The following is a 20976-nucleotide window of genomic DNA, read 5'->3' on the forward strand; positions in this document are numbered from 1 at the left end:
AGGTGAACTGTGACAATTTTATGTGTCAACTTAGGTAGCCTGAGGCGCCAGTTATTTAACCAAACACTAATATAAGTGTTCCCGTGAAGGTATTCCATAGATGCTGTAAACATCTACATCAGCTGACTTTAAGGGAAATTACACTCAACAGTGTGGGGGGGTCTCATCCGATCAGTTGACAGGCTTTATAGGGAAAAACTGAGGTTTCCCAGAGAAGAAGAAATTCTGTCTCAAGACTGTAGCATCAACTCCTGCTGGAGAGCTTCCAGCCTACGGGCCTACCCGACAAATTCCAGATTGCCAGCTCCTGTAATTGCATAAGCCAATTCCTTGCAATACATCAGCCTCTCTCTGTGTCTGTCTCTGTCTCTCTCTCCCTCTGTATGTATATGTACAGTCATGTGAAACTGACTGAAAGTCATAGTTAGTGGTCAAAACATACTTTGCCATTAGAAATGAAGCCTACTGCCTGCAAGAAGATCCAGAGAAGTGTCACCCTTGACCTGCTATGAACGGTAGGATCACTTAGCAGCCCATTCCCTTCCACCTATAAGCAGGGCGACAGACACTCTATAAAAGGGTTTCACCTGCCAGAAGTTCAGGGAATCTCTCCTAGAACAAACTCATATTTACACTTTTAAAGCCACTTGCTCCAATTCTCCTCTCAATTGTAAATTCTGCCCTTCATTTTCCTTCTTAACTCTTTGCCTGTCTTTCTTGGGCATGGATTTTTGCTTCAACTCCCCTTTACTTCACATTGTGCAGGTGCAAATTAATCCTATTTCTTCTCAGAATCCAGCCACACAAAACACAGTCAGTGCTCCTCCAGCATGGAGGTTTCTCTTTGAAATGTCCAGAGAATATCCTCCCCCACCCCCATCAGTGCCTCTATTCCTCTGTCCTTAAACAAACAACATCCAAAAACAAAATACTTTAGGACAATAAATAACTTATCAGTTGGTATTGTTACATTAAGCACATTAAATTATATACTACTTAATTTTTGAGAATTTTGAACCAGTCATAGAAGTATGTACTTTAAATCATTAGTAAAAGATGGTTCCTCACTAGTAGACCTAAAAACTGCCCACAGTCTCCTTTGTAGAATAAGATTAGAAATTATTACATGAATTACATTGCATCTTAATGGTGTAAATATGTAAGCAAATAATTGTGATGTGGCAACTTTTGTTACCGCACCACAATTATTTGCTTACACATAGTGATATGAGAGCACAGTGAAGACTCCACTTCTACATCAGGGGTGGTACTTCAACTAGACCTTGAAAGATGATCAGGATTTTTCTAGGCAGTGACATTGGTAAGAACATTCCAGACAGAGGGAATGCCACATGCAAAGGCAGAGAGATGTGAAAGTGTTCACTTAGCAGATGACTGGTCAGAGCACGATAATGCATGTGTGACAAGACATTAAGCTGAGGATTGGATTGTGGGGAAACTCAGACACTACAAAAACTATAGACTTAATCCCGCAGTTAATATGAAGTCATGGAAGGGTTCAATGCAGGGAGGAGACATAACAAAATAGAAAGATAATAAAAGGCTAGAAGAGGGCAAAACTAATTAGGAAGTCATTGCAACAGTCCAGGTGAAAGATGGTGAGCCAGTATCCACCCAGTTCCCCAAACCAGAAACCTGAGTCATCCTCAACTTCTCCCTCTGACTCACTGAAACAATCACCAAGTTCTGTCAGATGACCCTCCTAAATAAAAGTTGAGTTCATCCTCTCTTTTTCATCCCCACTACCATATCACTGAAATATGATGAAAGCCAGACTCAGCTCCTGTCTGAGAATCCCGTGCATGTTGGAAAACTGAGACGGTGGCTAATTTTTCATCCTTCTTCCCTATGGGTGGAGCTTGTGTTCTCTCATGGCTGCAGGCTGTATCCAGGGTGATCTGAAGACATTGGTGTGTGCTTTAACAATTGTTGGGAAGAGAGTTACAACAGGGCAAGAGATAACAATGAGGAAGGAATGTGGTCCTGGAGTCTTGGTGGAGATGATGTGTGACCATCTCAGTGGTCCTGGAGGCAGTGACAAATGGGACATGTGACAGCAGAGAGAAGGCTCAGGGAGGTCTGGAGAAAGCAAGATAAGACCACATTGTGAAAATAATAGTCTACAAGAAGGTTATTACAGTCCAGAATCATGCAGAAGTGAAATAAGGTAGGAAGTCGATCCATCTACTAGGATATTATTTGAGGGTATGATCACAAAGTTAAGGTAAGAATTGTACTGTTGAATTGGAGGATAAACTCATAATAAGAAACAGTAAAACTGGCTTAAGACTGAATCACTGGACTATTCATAATGGCACTTTAAGCGCCAACGGATTAAGTCAGAGCTAGTACAAGTCCTGAATATCTGGACAAAAGATATAAGGAAAAACATAATGGAATCTTCCAATATCTTAGAGAATGACTTAAGAATAAAACACTTTTATGAAGAACAGATGTAAACTTCAGGAGAATAGATCTTTACATTTTCTAGAAGGCAAGAGATTATCAATGGAAAGTAATTTTGCAGTTTTTGTCATCTGATATGTGTAAAATGTCACCAACATTATTTAATTAACATGTTATCTTTTAATAAATACAAATATTTTAATATTCTGCAAGTTTTCATATATGACATCTAATCTCTTATTGTTGATTTTTCCCCCATAAATTGTTGTATTTCCCAACTACGTGTTTTACTACCATGGGGTATTATCAGGAATCTAGTGCTTCCTGGTAGGGTGGAAATGACTACAATTTCAACTGGCATCATTTGGCATCCACAGTCACAGTTTCACTTATTAAAACTAGATAGTACTTTTATCTGTGATAACTCTTACTTTTTTTTTTTGCGGCACGCGGGCCTCTCACTGTTGTGGCCTCTCCCGTTGCGGAGCACAGGCTCCGGATGCGCAGGCTCAGCGGCCATGGCTCATGGGCCCACCTGCTCCGCGGCATGTGGGATCCTCCTGGACTGGGGCACGAACCCGTGTCCCCTGCATCGGCAGGCGGACTCTCAACCACTGCACCACCAGGGAAGCCCTTTTCAGGACATTTTAAAGAGCTGTTTCAGGTTCACAGCAAAATTAAGAAAGTACATTGATTTCCCATAATCCTCTGTCCCCATGTAAGCACAGCCTCCCCATTATCAACATCCCCCCACAAGACTGGTACATTTGCGACAACTGATGAACCTACATTGACACATCATAGTCACCCAAAGTCCATAGTTTACATTAAGGTTTGTTTTGGTGCTGTGCATTCATGAATTTGAACAAATCTAAAACGACATGTATCTGTCATTACGGTATCATATAGAGTATTTTCACTGCCTCGAAAATCCTTTGTGATGCATCTACTTATCCCTCCCCTAACCCCTGGCAACCACTGACATTTTTACTGTCTCTAATAGTTTTGCATTTTCCAGAATGTCACAAAGTTGATATCATACAGAATGTAGCCCTTTCAGATCGGCTTCTTTCACTTAGTAATATGCATTTAAGATTCATCCATGTCTTTTCATTACTTAATAACTCATTTCTTGTTAGCACTGAATAATATTCCCTTGTCTGGAATTTAACCGTTCACATACTGAACGACATCGTGGTTGCTTCCAAGTTCTGGTAATTATGACTGAAACTGCTGTAAACATCCATGGTAGGTTTTGTGTGGACATAAAGTTTTCGACTCCTTTGGATACATACCACAGCATGTGATTGCTGGACTGTTTGTTAAGAGTATGTTTATTTTTGTAAGAATCTGCTAAATGTCTTCCAAAGTGGCTGTACCATTTTGCATTCCCACCAGCAAAGAGACTTTCTGTTGTTCCACATCCTCACCAGCGTTTGGTATTTTAAATGTTTTAGATTTTGGCCATTCTAATAGGTGTGTAGTGGTATCTCATTGTTGTTTTAATTTGCATTTTCCTGATGACATAGGATGTGAAGCATCTTTACGTATGCTTGTTTGCCAGCTCTATATCTTCTTTGGAAAGGTGTCTGTTCAGATTTTTTCTATTTTATTTATTTATTTATTTTTTTGCAGTACGTGGGCCTCTCACTGTTGTGGCCTCTCCCGCTGCGGATCACAGGCTCCGGACGCGCAGGCTCAGCGGCTATGGCTCACGGGTCCAGTAGCTCCGCGGCATGTGGGATCTTCCCGGACCGGGGCACGAACCCATGTCCCCTGCATCAGCAGGCGGACTCTCAACCACTGCACCACCAGGGAAGCCCTCTATTTTTAATTGGGCTGTTTTATGTTGCATTTTAAGAGCTCTTACTGTATTTCAGACAGCAGTCCTTTATCAGATATATCTTTTGCAAATATGTTCTCTCAGTCTGTGACTTATCTTCTCATTCTCTTGACATTGTCTTTCACAGATCAAAAGTTTTTAATTTTAATGAAGTTCAGCTTATCATTATTTCTTTCATGGGTCGTGTCTTGATGGTGTATCTAAGAAGTCATCACCATATGCAATATGCAAAGTCATCTAGATTTTCTCCGATGGTATCTTCTAGGAATTTTATAGTTTAGTGTTTTACATTTAGGTCTATGATTCATTTTGAGGTAATATCTGTGAAGGGTGTAAAGTCTGTGTCTAGATTAATTCATGTGTGGATGTCCAGTTGTTCCAGCACCATTGGTTGACACCTTATGCTGCTGTTAAAAACTAAATCCTTGCACTATTTGAAAAAGTTAAATTCAAGACAAACTAAACATCTAAATTAAAAAATAAAAATATGTGAATAAAATATAGGAGAATAATTACACATACGCTGAATAGAAGTGGCTTTCCTAAATAAAACAGGGTATCCATATGCCATAAATAGTGGAAAATAGAGAGAGCTGACTGTGTTAGTTACAAGAAAGTGTCTGTGGTGAACATAAAGAATGTTAAGAGGCCATGGAAAATCTACAGGAATTTTACCTTACAAAAGCTAGAAGAGCTGATGTTAGTACTTTCCAGTGTGTTCCTAAAAATTAATAAGAAAAAGAAATGAAAAGTGAACTCCTTAAAGAAGAAACCAGAAATTTGAGAAAAAGGAAGAGGAGGAACGAGATAGGAGCAGAAAAAAAAAAAATACGGTCTCTGCCAGAGCACTCATCAGGAAAATGCAAACAGAAACAAGGATGAGACATCTTCTTCCACTTATCAGATTGGCAAGGGATAAAAAGCTTTATAACATCGAGTTCTGGCAAGGAGGTAGGCCCTCTAAAATATTATTTGTGAGAATGCAAATTGATATAATCTCTTGAAATGTAATTTTAAATTAACATTTAAAAGTCACATATTTTTGACCAAGCTTTTTTTGACCAAGTTTTGACCAAGTTTTTTGGTCCAAGTTTTACGTTTTTTGACCAAGTTTTACGTTTATAAATCTATCCTTATCAGTTAAAAATACATGTTTAATAAAGATAAGGGCAGAAATGAACAAAGTTGAAAACAAAGAAAAAGAGAAAAATCAATGAAACAAAAAGCTGGTTCTTTGAAAAGACCAGTGAAACCTGTGGTGGTCAGTACATAAATCTACACATGCGACAGAATGACACAATGTCAATTTCCTGGTTTTGATATTGTGTTATAATTACGTCAGATGTAATCATTGGGGAAAACTGGGTAAAGGGTTCATGGGACCTCTCTGTACTATCTTTACAACTTCCTGTGAATCTGTAATTATCTTAAAACAAAAAGTTAAAGAAATTGGAAAACATTTGTTAAAAAAAAAATACATGTTTAAGGTTGTTTACGCAGCTTATTTTGTTTATCCGTGGGAAAACAATGAAATAAATTATGCCACAAATGCAATATTGGAATACTGGGCAGTCATGGAAAAGAATTGAGTAGATCTGTTGGTGGTAAACTGAAAAGATGATCATAATAGAATGTCAAGTCGAAAAGGTAAGTAGCAAAGTTATGTTTTAATTTTCATAAATATATGTATATTTTAGAGTATTTATAATGCATAGACACATGTTTATGTAAATATGAAGAAAATAGAATGCTACACCCAAAATTCTTATAGTAATTATTCTGGTGAATAGCACTGGATAGACGGGACAGAGACTTGTCTTTTTATTTCTTATTTTGTTAAAATGTTGTAGGATTATAGGTGGTTTTCCCTTTACGTTTCTGGGGAGATGCTATTAATTTTCAAACATAAAACTTTTCTGAAAAGAAAGCGCAAAGAGTTTTTGAGAAGGACATTTGGACAAAAATGTAACATGTTAATGGAAAAGAGAAAGCAGTGGCAGCTTTAGAAACAGAAGTGATAATAGTAAAAGTTGTACAGGTCTCAAATCTATCATCCAAAACCCTCCAGGCCAGATGTCTTTTAGAACTCAGATTTTTTTTTCCCCAGATTTTTATAAAGGTAATAGGGTGTGTTTACCTACTAGGGAGGGGAGGGGGGAAATGAGCAGTGAAGAAAAAGGAAGTGAAATAAATGGGAAGGAGGAAGAGGGCAGTGGAGCTGACGCAGAAGAGCTCTGTGTGTGATGCCATCAACATTCTTTGGAAGTAAGCTGTGGCCCCAAATTGCACAACAGTTTTCATAAATGTAGACTAATCTGGCAGAACCTTGCAATCTGAGTTAGAAATACTAGAAACCACAGTTGGGTACAACCACTAGAATGTCTATAGTGATGGACACATGAAATTATCTGAAACTAAGGTGGTAGCATTGGAAGTTGAGAGAAAATTGTGAATTTGCAGACTTTGCTTCAAGACATTACTGTATTAAAGTGTTATTGCCATGTTCCATAACAATCTGATTTATGATGAAGCTAACAATATTTTCTGGTCTTGCAATGGCTCTATCTCAATATCTCATGGCAGTTTTTCATCTTTATTTAGCCTCTGAGCTGAGGACAGCTTGGCAGAAATTTGCCCAGGAGGCTCGTGTGCAACCCACTCACACCTACACATCCCAGCGGATGCCACTCACAGATGGCCAGTTTTCCCCACAAATGTGATTATATCAATCATCAGTGAAAGAAGCCCAGAGCTTTTTCTTACGAAACCTTTGTCCTGAAGTGACTTGATCAGGAACACACAGTTAGTGCAAGATCTGTTAACCGAAACTTGCGCTCTTGGCCTGGCAGAGCCCTTCCAGCAAACAAGGACAACACGTTTGTTCTAGTTGAGAATGTGAACAAAGGGAAAAGCTCTCTCACATAACTAACTCACTGAGTTCTGAAAGTGTTCCATTTGGGGGTTTTATTCCTTCTTTTAATACTTTACTTTAGCTTGGCATGTGATGTCACCTGTTGAGGTCTACTTTGAATCAGCAATAGGAAAACAAGTCAATTCTGTGCAGCGACCATCCACTGAGAAGTCACTGACTAAAGACCTGGAAGGTTACTGCATGTGGATCTAGGTACTCACTGTGCATTAGAGATCTGAGCATGAAACAGGAGCCACATATATAAACCCTGTTCAAGCCAAGACAAGAACGAAAAGAAAGAGAACCGACACTTCACTAAAAAGGTCCCAACTCAGCCCTTGGCTCAGCATTGCTTTAAGAGGTGACTGGGTGTCTAATGGTGTCTCAAAATAAGACTAGAGGCTGATTAAACAACTCAAATGGAGGAAGTGGTAATACAGACAACACTTCATCTATTACTCATTCTTTTATAGTCTAAGTATGTCCAGATTCCTAGAACATACTGTGATTTTTTTCTTCTGCACTGCAGGAAAACTGAAAAACCTTTACAAAAACATGGTAACAGATAAAGTTAGCATTCAACCATAATAATATTATTTTGTTAGTTTCAGCCAATATTTTAAGAACCTAGTGTTATATCTTGCTATTTTTCTTGTGTTTCAGGTTTTTGAGTAAACAAATGTATTACCATGAATAAAGAGATGACTAGACAGAAGCCATTATGCTTTAGATGTGCTTTGAGACAACGCTCACCATTCAGACTCCTGCCTCTTTCGTTCCACAGGGGGTCTTATAAACCTATCCCTACTTGACATGTACTCTTTTAAAATCTTATAAAGATTGAAGTAGTGAAATAATAACCACTTTGCCAAAAATTTTAATTGCGTTGTAATTTGGACTGAAGGCTCAAGGGCTTCTTTCCTTCTCTTCAAGTTTTCCCTATGTCTTTGTTAGAAAATGTCATCACAATATGTCATATTCGTAGTCACAGTAACAAAGGTACTTTGAAGGTCTTCATGAAGAGATAATCAGTAAGAACTCTGGTTGTAAGTTGCAAAACCAACTTGTGCTTGCTTTAGTTAAAAAAAAAAGTGGAAATTTATAACAATATAGAAGAGGCCCATGAAAGGTTATTATAGAAATGCCTGGAAATGTGAACAGAAAAACCATCAGACACTCTGTTTTTGTCTCGGTGGTTCCCTAAACATCTTTGTCCTTTCTTCTCTGCAGATCTTTTTTCTGGCTTCCCATTTCATGCGATATATGATGTTCAAGTCACAGTTCCTAAGATTATACAATCTCTCAAAGCAACACTGAACTAGAGTCTGTTGGTCCAAAATCAAAAATTACAGGGGCTTCCCTGGTGGCGCAGTGGTTGAGAGTCCGCCTGCCGATGCAGAGGACACGGGTTTGTGCCCCGGTCCGGGAAGATCCCACATGCCGCGGAGCGGCTGGGCCCGTGAGCCATGGCCGCTGAGCCTGCGCGTCCGGAGCCTGTGCTCCGCAACGGGAGAGGCCACAACAGTGAGGGGCCCGCGTACCAAAAAAAAACCAAAACAAAACAAAACAAAATCAAAAATTACAGAGTAGAATTTAATTGGCTTGAGTCAGGTATCTACCCTTTAACCAATCAGCTATGGTCAGAAAGGTATTATTATCAGAAACCCATCACTACGATGGAAAGTGAGGGAGGGGAAGCCCACTTAAAAACATCTTTGAATATACACTCTGGAATGTGTCTACTAAAGCATTCTCCTCAGTTCCGTCATAGGCAAATACACCCTTCTTCCTAGACAAGCAATTCCAAAGATGCCTTCACATAATGTCATAGGCAGACTTCTAAGATGGTCCCCAATGATTTTCACCTCCTGATATTCTTGTCCTTGTATAATCCATCCCCCTTGAGTGTAGTGACTTTCTTCTAACAAACAGAATATGGCAAAGGTGATGGTATCTCACTTCTGTGATTAAATTACAAAAGATTTTGACTTCAGTATTGCCAGGAGCTTCTTTCTACTCCCTTCTTGATTTGCACACTTTGATTAAGCAAGGTGCAATATTGGAGAGGCCCAACTGGCGAGAAACTGAGGGGTAAGCTCTGGCCAATAACCAGCAACGAACTGAGGCTCTCGGTCCAAGGATCCATGAGAAACTGAATCCTGCCAAAAGTCACATGAGCTTGAGAGCAGATCCTTCCCCAGTCAAACTCTGAGATGACTACGGTCAGGCAATACCTTGACTGCAGCCTGTGAGAGATCCTGAAACAGAGGCCCGGCTAAGCTGTGCTCAGATTCCTAACTCACAGAAGTTATGAGACAACAGATGTGTGTTATCTTAAGTTGTTAAGTTTGGAGGCAAGCTGGTACACAGCGATAACTAATGTACATAATATGATCTACTTATCCCATCTACAACTGCAAATCTGCTCATCCCCAAACTTGTAAGGTGACTATCTGAAGTCATGAACTGATTCTTCATCCAGAGATAATATATTTGAGCTACTCTGCTGCCAGTTTATAATCTTTGGGTGACATCCATTATGCCTCTGATTTAATCTTCACTTAGTCCAGGGTGACCATTCTCTAAATGATAAACTTAACAATTGATTTTACAAACATTTATTGAGAACCTATTACTTGCCAAGCATTGTTCTAAGCACCTGGAGCATATCAGTGAAGAAACCATATAAAGATCTTTGCTGCTATAACCTTGTATCCTGGCATAGGGAGATGGGGAAAAAAAAAATAAAGAACTAGACATAATAAATACACATTTCATTAAGTCTGAGACAGAAATTTTTTCATATTTTTAGCAAATGTAATATCTGGGTACATCTAACAGTTGACATACCATGGTTTCATTGGCAGCGTTTCTTCCTTCTTAGTCATACATTAAAAAATGGTACATCTTAATGTTGCTGACTTTTAGATTTGTTCATTATAAAAATTATATAGTGTATTGGAAGACATAAGTGGTTTGGGGAAAAAAACTTGGTAAAGTAAGGGGGATCCAGGCTGGGGGTAGGTGGGAGGGAGCAGATGGCAGTATTAACTAGAATGGTCTGGGCAGGCCTTGCCCTGACTTATTAAAATGGTGATATTTCAATGGAACAGGATAGAAAGCCCAGAGAAAAACCCACGCACATATGGTCACCTTATCTTTGATAAAGGAGGCAAGAATATAGAAGGGAGAAAAGACAGCCTCTTCAATAAGTGGTGCTGGGAAAATTGGACAGCTACATGTAAAAGGATGAAATTAGAACACTCCCTAACACCATACACAAAGATAAACTCAAAATAGATTAAAGACCTAAATGTAAGGCCAGACACTATCAAACTCTTAGAGGAAAACATAGGCAGAACACTCTATGACATAAATCACAGCAAGATCCTTTTTGACCAACCTCTTAGAGAAATGGAAATAAAAACAAAAATAAACAAATGGGACCAAATGAAACTTAAAAGCTTTTGCACAGCGAAGGAAACTATAAACAAAACGAAAAGACAACCCTCAGAATGGGAGAAAATATTTGCAAATGAAGCAACTGACAAAGGGTTAATCTCCAAAATATACAAGCAGCTCATGCAGCTCAACATCAAAACAACAAACAACCCAATCCAAAAATGGGCAGAAGACCTAAATAGACATTTCTCCAAAGAAGATATACAGATTGCCAACAAACACATAAAGAATGCTCAACATCATTAATCATTAGAGAAATGCAAATCAAAACTACAATGAGATATCATCTCACATCGGTCAGAATGGCCATCATCAGAAAATCTACGAACAATAAATGCTGGAGAGGGTGTGGAGAAAAGGGAACCCTCCTACACTGTTGGTGGGAATGTAAATTGATACAGCCACTATGGAGAATAGTATGGAGGTTCCTTAAAAAACTACAAATAGAACTACCATACGACCCAGCAATCCCACTACTGGGCATACACCCTGAGAAAAACAGAATTCAAAAAGAGTCATGTACCACAGTGTTCATTGCAGCTCTATTTACAATCGCCAGGACATGGAAGCAACCTGTGCCCATCAACAGATGAATGGATAAAGAAGATGTGGCACATATATACAGTGGAATATTACTCAGCCATAAAAGGAAACGAAATTGAGTTATTTGTAGTGAGGTGGTTGGATCTAGAGTCTGTGATACAGAGTGAAGTAAGTCAGAAAGAGAAAAACAAATACCGTATGCTAACACATATATATGGAATCTAAAAAAAAAAATATATATATATATATATATAGTCATGAAGAACCTAGGGACAAGACAGGAATAAAGACGCAGACCTACTAGAGAATGGACTTGAGGATACAGGGAGGGGGAAGGGTAAGCTAGGACAAAGTGAGAGAGTGGCATGGACATATATACACTACCAAATGTAAAAGAGATAGCTAGTGGGAAGCAGCCACGTAGTACAGGGAGATCAGCTCGGTGCTTTGTGACCACCTAGAGGGGTGGGATAGGGAGAGTGGGAGGGAGGGAGACCAAGAGGGAAGAGACATGGGGCTATAAAGCAGAAATTAACACACCATTGTAAAGCAATTATACTCCAATAAAGATGTTAAAAAACAAAAAAGGTGATATTTGAGCAAAGCCTTGAAGGTGTGAGGGAGGTAGCTAAGCAGATACTTGAAAAGAAGAGCACTGCAGCCAGAGAGAACAGCTAGTGAGAGGTCCTTAAGAAGTATCATGCCTGGCATTTTCCACAGTAGCTCCCCGGCGCCTGCGGCTGGAGCACACCGAGCAAGGAGAGAAAGAGTGGAAGGCAGTGGATTAATGGGAGTCTGCTCAGGTGAGGCCTTAGAGGTGCATGTAAAGACTCTGGCTTTTATTCTGGATAAAGCCAGAAGAGCCACTAAAGGATGTGAGATGAGTGAGAAAAGCTTACTTAAGTTTTAATGCATCACTCTTGGCTACTGTGTTGAGATTAGGCTACACTCAAGCAGAGGTTCTGCTACTATTTTATCATTTGCATTTAACACTAAAAATATTGTATGTTAGGTTCCTCTTTCTTTCGGTTCATCTCACTCCAGTGTTGGTGGGAAATATTTTTAAAAAGTCGTATTTCCTGTTCATGGTTGCTGTAACTAGACCTAAGTTCTTACTTTGATTATATATATTTTGTTGTGAATGAATGAAAGATATTGAGGTTTTATCATTTTATGCTTTCATTGAAGAGTTACTGGATGTGAGGATAAAAACCCCATATGATTTCTTTCCTTAGCATATCTTTACTATGAATAAAAAATTATGTAACATATTTATGTAACATGAATTGCATACGGTAACAAATATCCCTTTGATTGTGCATTATCTATACGCAGTACTACGTGTCAATAATTCCATAAGAGATTATAATATCTAATGAGTTCTTTCTTGCTAGTGTCCGATCGTCATTCCTCTTTCCTCACTTCTCATGATGCAATTAAATTTATGGTTTTAGCCATTGTCTATATGCTGAGCACTCCGCAAGCAACCTCTAAACTAAGATTCACATTTCAGTTGCCCACCAAACATCTCCATCAGTAAATTTCATAGAAACCACAAACACACTGTATTTAGAACTAAATTTAGCACCCTCCACTCATAAACCTACTGCCTTATCCCCAGTTAAGTTAAACTCCTTTCTCTCATCCCAATTCACCAAGTCTATTAATAGATCCTAGTGATGATGCTGTAAGCTGTCATATATATACACATATATATGTTCTTTTATATATTTGTATACATATACATATATGTGTATGTATGTGTGTATATACATATATATGTGTGTGTTTACATATATATATATACACACACACACATATATGTATACACATACACATACACTTCACCTACTATTATGATTTCATTTAGGCCGTGAATTTTTCCTTAGGTAGACAAATTTCAGCGTTCTCTCAAAGAAATCTAGCTTTGATTCCCAGTTCTTCCTCTTTCTTATTTTTAAAAACAAAACAAAGAAATCTTTGGCCTGGTACCTCATCTGCAAAACAGACATAAAACATCAACTTCATAGAGATTCTCTGAAAGCTGCCTCCATTCTGCTTTGTACCTAGCAAGAGCTCAACAGTAATTGCTGCTCTAATAATGTTATTAAATTATGCTTTAAATAAAAGTAGATTTGAAACAGATGCCTTTAGATTATAGAAGTAGGAACGTTTTTTTTTAACTTTATAAAATGAACTTCTATCACTTTTTACCGAAAAAATTAAAGTTTTAAAAGTTTCAATTAAATCAGGACTTGCCTCCACTTTTATTAAAATTAAGAGTGCTTAATCACAGGAAAAAGAATAGGCTATTAGTGAAATATTTGCTTCCTTAAACAATCATTACATTAAACGTTCTCCCTTTAATGTTTACCATAATATTTTTTTATCTTCTGAAAATGTAACTATTAACATACTTTATGGCCAAAATGGTCAGCTACTTGATGAAAGATTAAATAATGAGTATCTACCACACAGCCTCTGTTCACCTATATGGAATTTATTGAATACATTGGTACATTTCCTATCCTTCAAGATTTCTCTGGAATTGCACTGGGCACTGAGCTGTCGTAAGGAATGGTGGTTCCTCGTGATGTTTGTGATAAGTAAACTAAGGACACATCAAATGCCATAGAGAGGACTAGTACCATGTACTAGATAAGAGTTCAGATTCCTGAGTCTCGCTCTCCAGGTTCAAAATCACAGCTTTCCCATGACCAACTGGTGACTCTAGGCAAAGCAATCTCCCCTTGTTCCTGTATATGTAAAATGGGGATAACACTACCTGATCACAGGGCTGTTGTGAATGTTAAATAAAAAGGCAATAAATTCAGAACGTTTTTATCACATTTGAGAGAAACAGAGCACATCACATTAAAGACTGAATTCCTGCAGTAAGAAGAATGTATTCACATTATTCACCTCAGTGTTTCCCCAAATTGCTTTACCACCCTTTTCAGCAATACCTTTAAATATGTCAAGTATGAGTGTTCCATGGATTAAAATGTAAAAGTTGCTGTGTACAAAAGATGAGATCTGGGGTCCAGAAATACTGGATATCTAATCCCAGCATGACTGCTTATACGTGTACCTCTAGGCAAGCTGAGATTTTCATATATGTTGATTTTTATTGACTACAACAATAACTCACAAAAATGATACAAGTTTTAAATGGTAAAATATATACAACATTCAGCACAGAGCCTGCTATCTAGCACCAGGTAATGTCCTTTTCCTTCCATCTTTCCTGTCTTCATTCACTCTTCAAGAAGTATTCAAGGAGAAATGATAACTTGCAAGAATGGAGTAAAAGGGATCCAAGCATTTCATTAGCTAGACTACCTTGTAGGGTCCCTTCCAACTCTGACATGCTGTGAACCTATGATTCTAATTCCAGAAGTAAGTAGGTGGGTAAGAGTGGTTCACAGGCCCGCACACCAGATGTTGAGTCAATGCTAGCTTTTATGCAAACCTAAGCATGCCACTGAGATTTTGATAACCACTAATCCTAGCTTGCTATCCTCATCTTGTACTCCAACAGTCTTGAGGGGAGAAATATCAAGGATTTGCTCTGCTTCTTGCCCTGAGGGTGGTCCCGGTTAGGGGCTAAGGGTACTTTGTTGACAAAAGTACCACAGATATAAGCAAACCTGCGTGAGGATAAATGTGTCTTTCTGGCTCTTTGAATGCTCTTCCTTCCAGAAGGGTAGAGCCCTGGTATCTTACAGGAAATTAACACTTGAAACAAGTCCTAGCATCTCTGTCCCAGCTCCTCTGCACGTCTTCGGTCTTCCTCTTCCTACTGGTTTCATCTTTCCAGGCCAGTTTTTCCTCACAGTTAGAATGTGAAGAGCCAAGATTCACATTGAGCTTAAGTGAGACACAAAGTCCCTTTGAAGAAATTTAGTTTTAGGTAAAAGGCATCTATGTCAAAGCAAAGAGAAGTTTTCACATGGTTCAGCCTACCTTTCTAGGAAACTAAATTACGGTTTGGAGTAATGTCCCATCTAGCAATGGAGTGTTAAATATTACTCCTGTCTTCCTTCATCTTGTGTATTTATTTTTTGACTTTGGGACTGCACACTGTGGTCTGTGGTTAGTCAAGGATATGGACCTGCTACTCAGGTAGTCTGTATTTCAGGATTTGTGTTCCTCTCCGTAGGTTTCCCATATATTTTTACTGAGAAAAAGGCCTTTGCAAGAATGAAACGTTGTCCATTAATGACAATTGGTGGCTTTACTGCAGTCTTGCTTCCTCAATTCAGGAAATTGAAATCAGAAATACAAAAATGGGGAAAAAATGATTAACAAATTTCACAATTCTTTGGCTTAATTCTACTGCTAGATTTTCATTTCCCTGAACCTGTTTGGATGCCAGCTCTGTAGCGAAATATCTGTCTAACACAAGGCTTTAGAGAACAGATGCAAAAGAGATTAGACTCTGCCTTAAAACAACTTGCCATTTGCATTTGAGGATTGAAAACGGGGAGGATTAACTTGTGGTATTGGCCCATATAATACCCATTTGGTTTCTCTTGAGATTTTTTTCCATTTGCTCTGCTCTAGTGCAATCTTTACTATTTCAATAAATGGTTAATCTTATTCTATTAGGGTGAGTCCTGTTTAAAGCACAGTGTGGTCCATCTGCCAACAATAATGCTTAAATAATGCAAACGCTGCTTCTATCATTAGTAAGCCCTCCAATGGACTGATTAATTTCAGAATTGCATTTTATGGATTCTCACTATACTATACTTGTACAGATTCATTTTGATAATTCATGGTCCACATCTCACTGCAAACTTGGGAGCATTATTTCAGCTATCCAAATTACATGGACAACATTGGAATAGGAACAACCCAAAACAAAAGAAGCTCTATAATTGATGATTATTTTATAACCACTTCAATTGGAGAAGAGAAGTAATTGAGCGTGAACAAGTAACTGTGCCCCATAAATACTCCATCTTGAAAATAAGTGTGAATGTAGAGTTTATAATTGTAATAAAATTATAATGCAACTAAGTTAATAATAAGCATTTCTCATGGTGAACAGAAAAGCCTGGCCATAGTGAAATACCTCTAGCTCCTGACCAATTTGCCCATTGGCTCCCACTGGCTCACCCCTGGGCCTTTGCACTTGCTGTTCCCTCTTCACAGGTCATTCATGACCAAGTCCCCACTTTTCCTGGCTAGCTCTAATTTACTCTCCATGACTCATTTCAAGTCAGCTTCCGTAACACTCTGAACTTAGTCCTGTTGTACAGCACATTGCAAATACCTATTTATGTCCCTGTCTCCAATTATACTGTCACTTTCATAAGGGATGGGACCAAATTTTCTTTTTTGTCCTTATGCCAATGCTCAGCACAGTGCCTGAAGCAAGATTGTAGTAAGTGCTGCTAGATGTCTGCAGAGAGGATGGAAAGAAGGGGAGCTGGTGTATAATAGGGAATAGGGAGTTTAAGAGATAACAGACGGGCCAGGCCAGGTAAAATACTTAAAGACGAGATGCTGAGACATATTCCTATGTATCTATCAGCTCTGGGAAATGAGCCATACACAACCACATCTGGGGTTTCTCATTCCCTGGGTATGGTTAGGGAGGGACCAGGAGTGGGGCGGGGCTGAGAGAACATTATTCACCCCTGTGTAACTTCAAAGAAAACTAAAGCAAAAGCAGTTAGAAGGTGCCTTTTCCCACAAACCACCCAAACATTTAGGGTCTCACATTTCAGAGTCGGGGTGGGGAGAGAAGGAGAAAACTGTTTCTCTGGGTGCACACATATGCTAGCCTCTGAAAAAGATTTCAGAAAAGTGATTTTTTTTCATGTAGATAAACCATTTTTTCATAATCTCACCGCTACGTTAATGGACACGAAAGACTCAGACAGAATGAAGTTCAAAGCAGCAAGTGAAGTGGAATTTTTCTGGAATTGAAAAGTAAAAATGTAAATGAAGGCAAATACACACGAGTGTAAGTATACTGTATGGTGTGGCTCCGTGACAAGCACAATGTGAGGTGTTTGGGGCGGGGAGAGGTTGGCAGCAGGCCATGTAAAGAGGGTGGATGGGTGTGCCCAGATGCATCGGAGCAGGTTAAAATGGACCACTCTCAACTCCTCTGCAGTTTGAACAAGGGCCTGCCAGTTTATCTAAATACTCATCCATGCAAAAACAAATAGATCCTGAGAGCAGAAATACCCACATCCCTGCCTGCTGAGCATGCAAGCCTACAGACAGGAATAATTAAGGGTGGGAAGTGCAAAGACGATGCCAGAAGGAATTTCCGCCCTGCACGTAGCCACCTGCCCATGGTGAACACCTACTCATGCTTGGTGATAACCGAAGAAGGCTTATTTCATTTGTTTTTAATCTTGTCTGCCTCTGGCTATTTGAAGCAGAAGTATTAAAAATCTGGGCAGCTAAAGGCTGAAAGTAGTGATTTGTTTCATAAGAAGGCACTGTAATCAACAAATATCTATTTTTTTCAAATGTTAGATATACTTCTTAGGTTTCTGTAGTTTTCTCCTAAAGAATTCGACGGAAAAAAAAAAAAAAACACCCAGCGTCTGGTCAGTGAACTGAATTAACTGAAAACCAAACAAGGTAAATTTTAAATGAATGTGTGTACATATATGGAATCTTAAAAAAAACGGTACTAATGAACCTAGTGGCAGGGCAGGAATAAAGATGTAGACATAGAGAATGGACTTGAGGACACGGGGAGGGGGAAGGGTAAGCTGGGACGAAGTGAGAGAGTGGCATGGACATATATACACTACCAAACGTAAGGTAGATAGCTAGTGGGAAGCAGCCGCATAGCACAGGGAGATCAGCTCGGTGCTTTATGACCGCCTAGAGGGGTGGGACAGGGAGGGTGGGAGGGATGATTAAGAGGGAGGGAATATGGGGATATATGTATGCATATAGCTGATTCACTTTGTTAAACAGCAGAAACTAACACAACATTGTAAAGCAATTATACTCCAATAAACATATTAAAAGAAGAATGTGTGTAGAAAGTTAATATAAATATGCAAATATATAATTGCATAGCATTTTCATAATTGTATAACATTTCCTAAGATACAGTAACATAAAGCATGTATTTATGGGGGAGAATATTCTGCCATCATGCCAAAGAATGGATAGCATTATGAAGAATAATTTGGTGAGATAGGCCATGTTGAAAAATGAAACTTAAATAATATTAATAAAGGTTAATTCTTCGGGCTCACTCAGAAATTCAGTGAGAAATATGAGTCCCCCAGCTCTTATTCCAAATATTTCACCAGCAAGTGTCTTCGCCTACCTCTGGGTGTTTTGCAAGCTCTGCGTATTCCAAGTTGATGCTTAGGGCAGTTACTGTTTTCCTCTACTTCTTTTGGAAACTGATGTCCAGCTTTCTAACAGAAAAAGATAGGGAGACAGAGAAATCTCACAGTGATTCCTCAAAATCTAGCACATAAAGGACTCTATGTGCTAAGTAAAACTAAGATACAGTGGAAGTGGTTTCCTTGGCAACAATAGCTACAAAAGTAATTTTCGAACTCAGAGAACTCTTTGTGCCTTTTTTACTGTAGAGCGGCACAAGTAACAAAATTAAGAGTAAAATGATGACGGAAATAAGGGAAGATTCAAGCCCCTAAGTGTGGGCAGTTCAGTTAAAGCAGAGGAAACTGGGAGTAGAATAACAGGTTAGGTGTTATAAAAAGCCAAAATGGGGAGGAAATGAATTGTTTAGCTGGGTTCAAGGGAATAGAGGTAGATATGAAATTCAGAAAAGAAAATTTAGTCTGTCAGGAGAAATATCCCAGAGAGAGAAAAAATGAGTTAGTAGTTCGGTTACAATATTCCAGAATAGTCTCTGAAAAGAAGTCAGGCAAAACCCTGTCCTTCAGGACAATGGAAAAGTGAATCATTGCAAAACATTAAAGGCAATATTAGAGCAGCCATACTATTCCAAAAGGAGGGTGAAGATTTTCTCTTTTCCAGCCTCTAATTGGTATGACTCTTTGGTTCACATGATCTGTAATAATTATTTTTTTAATTGAAAAGACAAAACATGTGACCACAGGATCTCTCTAAAGGAAAGCAAATAATAATGAACTGGTTTTCTTCCTTAAAAACAAAATAAGCAGACTTCTGAAAACTCTCAAAACAGGGCACATTTTCTGAGCTTGTGAAAGCGGTAAAGGGCCTAACAGCTGTAACAGGAGCAGTCTCTTTTGGAGCCTAACAGAGCTCTAACACCCTCTGTGGACATGGTAGGGGTACCTGTGGCTTCAGCCTGACCATTGCAGGTTAAGCATCTCAACAAATCCTTAAGCACCTCTGAGAATGTATCAAGAGTCACAGGGCCACTTGTTCCATTTATACAAATACCTCGTTCAACCACAGACACAGGGTGTCCCAAGGTAGGTCTCTACATGCTGTCAGGGAAGAGGGGAGAATCTGTTCTTAGGCACCTCTATTTCAATTATCTCTTACTATCCACTAAATATAGAAATACTCTTTCTGATAACAGAGGAACCATCATCTACAAAGTACTATAGTAACAGCTTACAGGTTCCAAGTGCTTACAGTGCATTATCCTCAATCTTCCCAACTTCCCAACAGTGTTATTTGCCCAGATTTCCCAGTCAAGAAACTGACTGCAGTTCAGGGAGCCCCTAACCCCCGCCGGATACCTTTCTCTTTCTATCTCTCCCCCTCTTCAGTGTGGGGCTGGGAGGTTCTCTTGTCTGAGCTTAAATAGTTAAGAGCCTAAACCAGGATTCAAACTCACCTGTGTACATCCCCAGCGCTCTACTTTATATTGCTGCACTTCTAAATCTTATTTCCTTGTACTCAGGGGCCTTCACAGTCTGATCCCAATGTATATTTTCACTATTTTTTTCTTATCACTCTCTATTATATGCCCTACCTGTAAGATTAAATGAACCTCTTACTGGTCTACATATATTTTCCGTACTTTCCTATATTCATATCTTTGCACATACAAATCATCCCCAGCCCATTTCCCTAGGTCAAATCCTACTTGTTCTTTAAGATCGCACTCAAATACCTCTCCTCCATATTACTGTCCCTAATGCCCTACCAAGAGACATCTTTTCCTTTGCTGTCCTTTCCTAGCATAATACTTCTCCTTGTTTAAATAGCTTAGGTCAGTTAAGGAAAAATAGCTTTTTTCTTAATCTGCTTTAAGCTATTTGTAACTCTTGTCTCTGTTATTAGCCTCTATCTAGTGGTAGTATCCATGTCCAATTTAATTTCGTTTTCTATCAAGTTATCTTAAACATAACTACTTATGAAAATGTTTTTTGTTGAATGGTTTAATAATGAATAAACCCCAAGTGATCCATTTAGAAGTCATTCTCAGGTTCTCATTATCATCAACATCATCTCAGCTGTGGCAAGTGTAATATGAACTCCTTGAATAATACATGAAAAAAATGCTTTAAAGATGGTTATATATGGTTTTAGGGAACTTTTATTAAAAGTTCCATAATATTAAAACGTTTTCTCTCTTCGAAACTTCACACATCTCTCCTTCGAAATAGCATAACATCTTAAGATGGCCAAGAAGTTGGAAACTGTCAGAAACAGTGACATCTGGTGGTCCAGTGAGGGGGTTGTTCTGCAAAGGCCGGTGGAAAGAGATCACAGAGAGCAGAAGACCCTCTCATCTTGAAAATCCCCTTAACTGAAAGTTAAGTAAGCAAGAAAGTAATTTAAATAATGGTAAGTTAATAATACAGTCATAGATAACATTCGCTGACTTCAT

General features: G+C 38.8%; 1 protein-coding gene across 1 annotated transcript in view; it reads right to left on the reverse strand.

Moving 5' to 3' along the window:
• The window catches only part of BANK1 (B cell scaffold protein with ankyrin repeats 1), a 358724-nt gene extending 340168 nt beyond the window's left edge, over positions 1–18556 (reverse strand). Inside the window, exon 1 of the mRNA XM_060299754.1 lies at positions 18502–18556. The gene's annotated coding sequence lies outside the window, so the exon portion shown is untranslated. The remainder of the gene's footprint in view (positions 1–18501) is intronic.
• Between the last annotated feature and the right edge of the window lie 2420 nt (positions 18557–20976).

The sequence above is a fragment of the Globicephala melas genome, chromosome 5 (assembly GCF_963455315.2).
Source record: "Globicephala melas chromosome 5, mGloMel1.2, whole genome shotgun sequence".
Lineage (NCBI taxonomy): Eukaryota > Metazoa > Chordata > Mammalia > Artiodactyla > Delphinidae > Globicephala > Globicephala melas.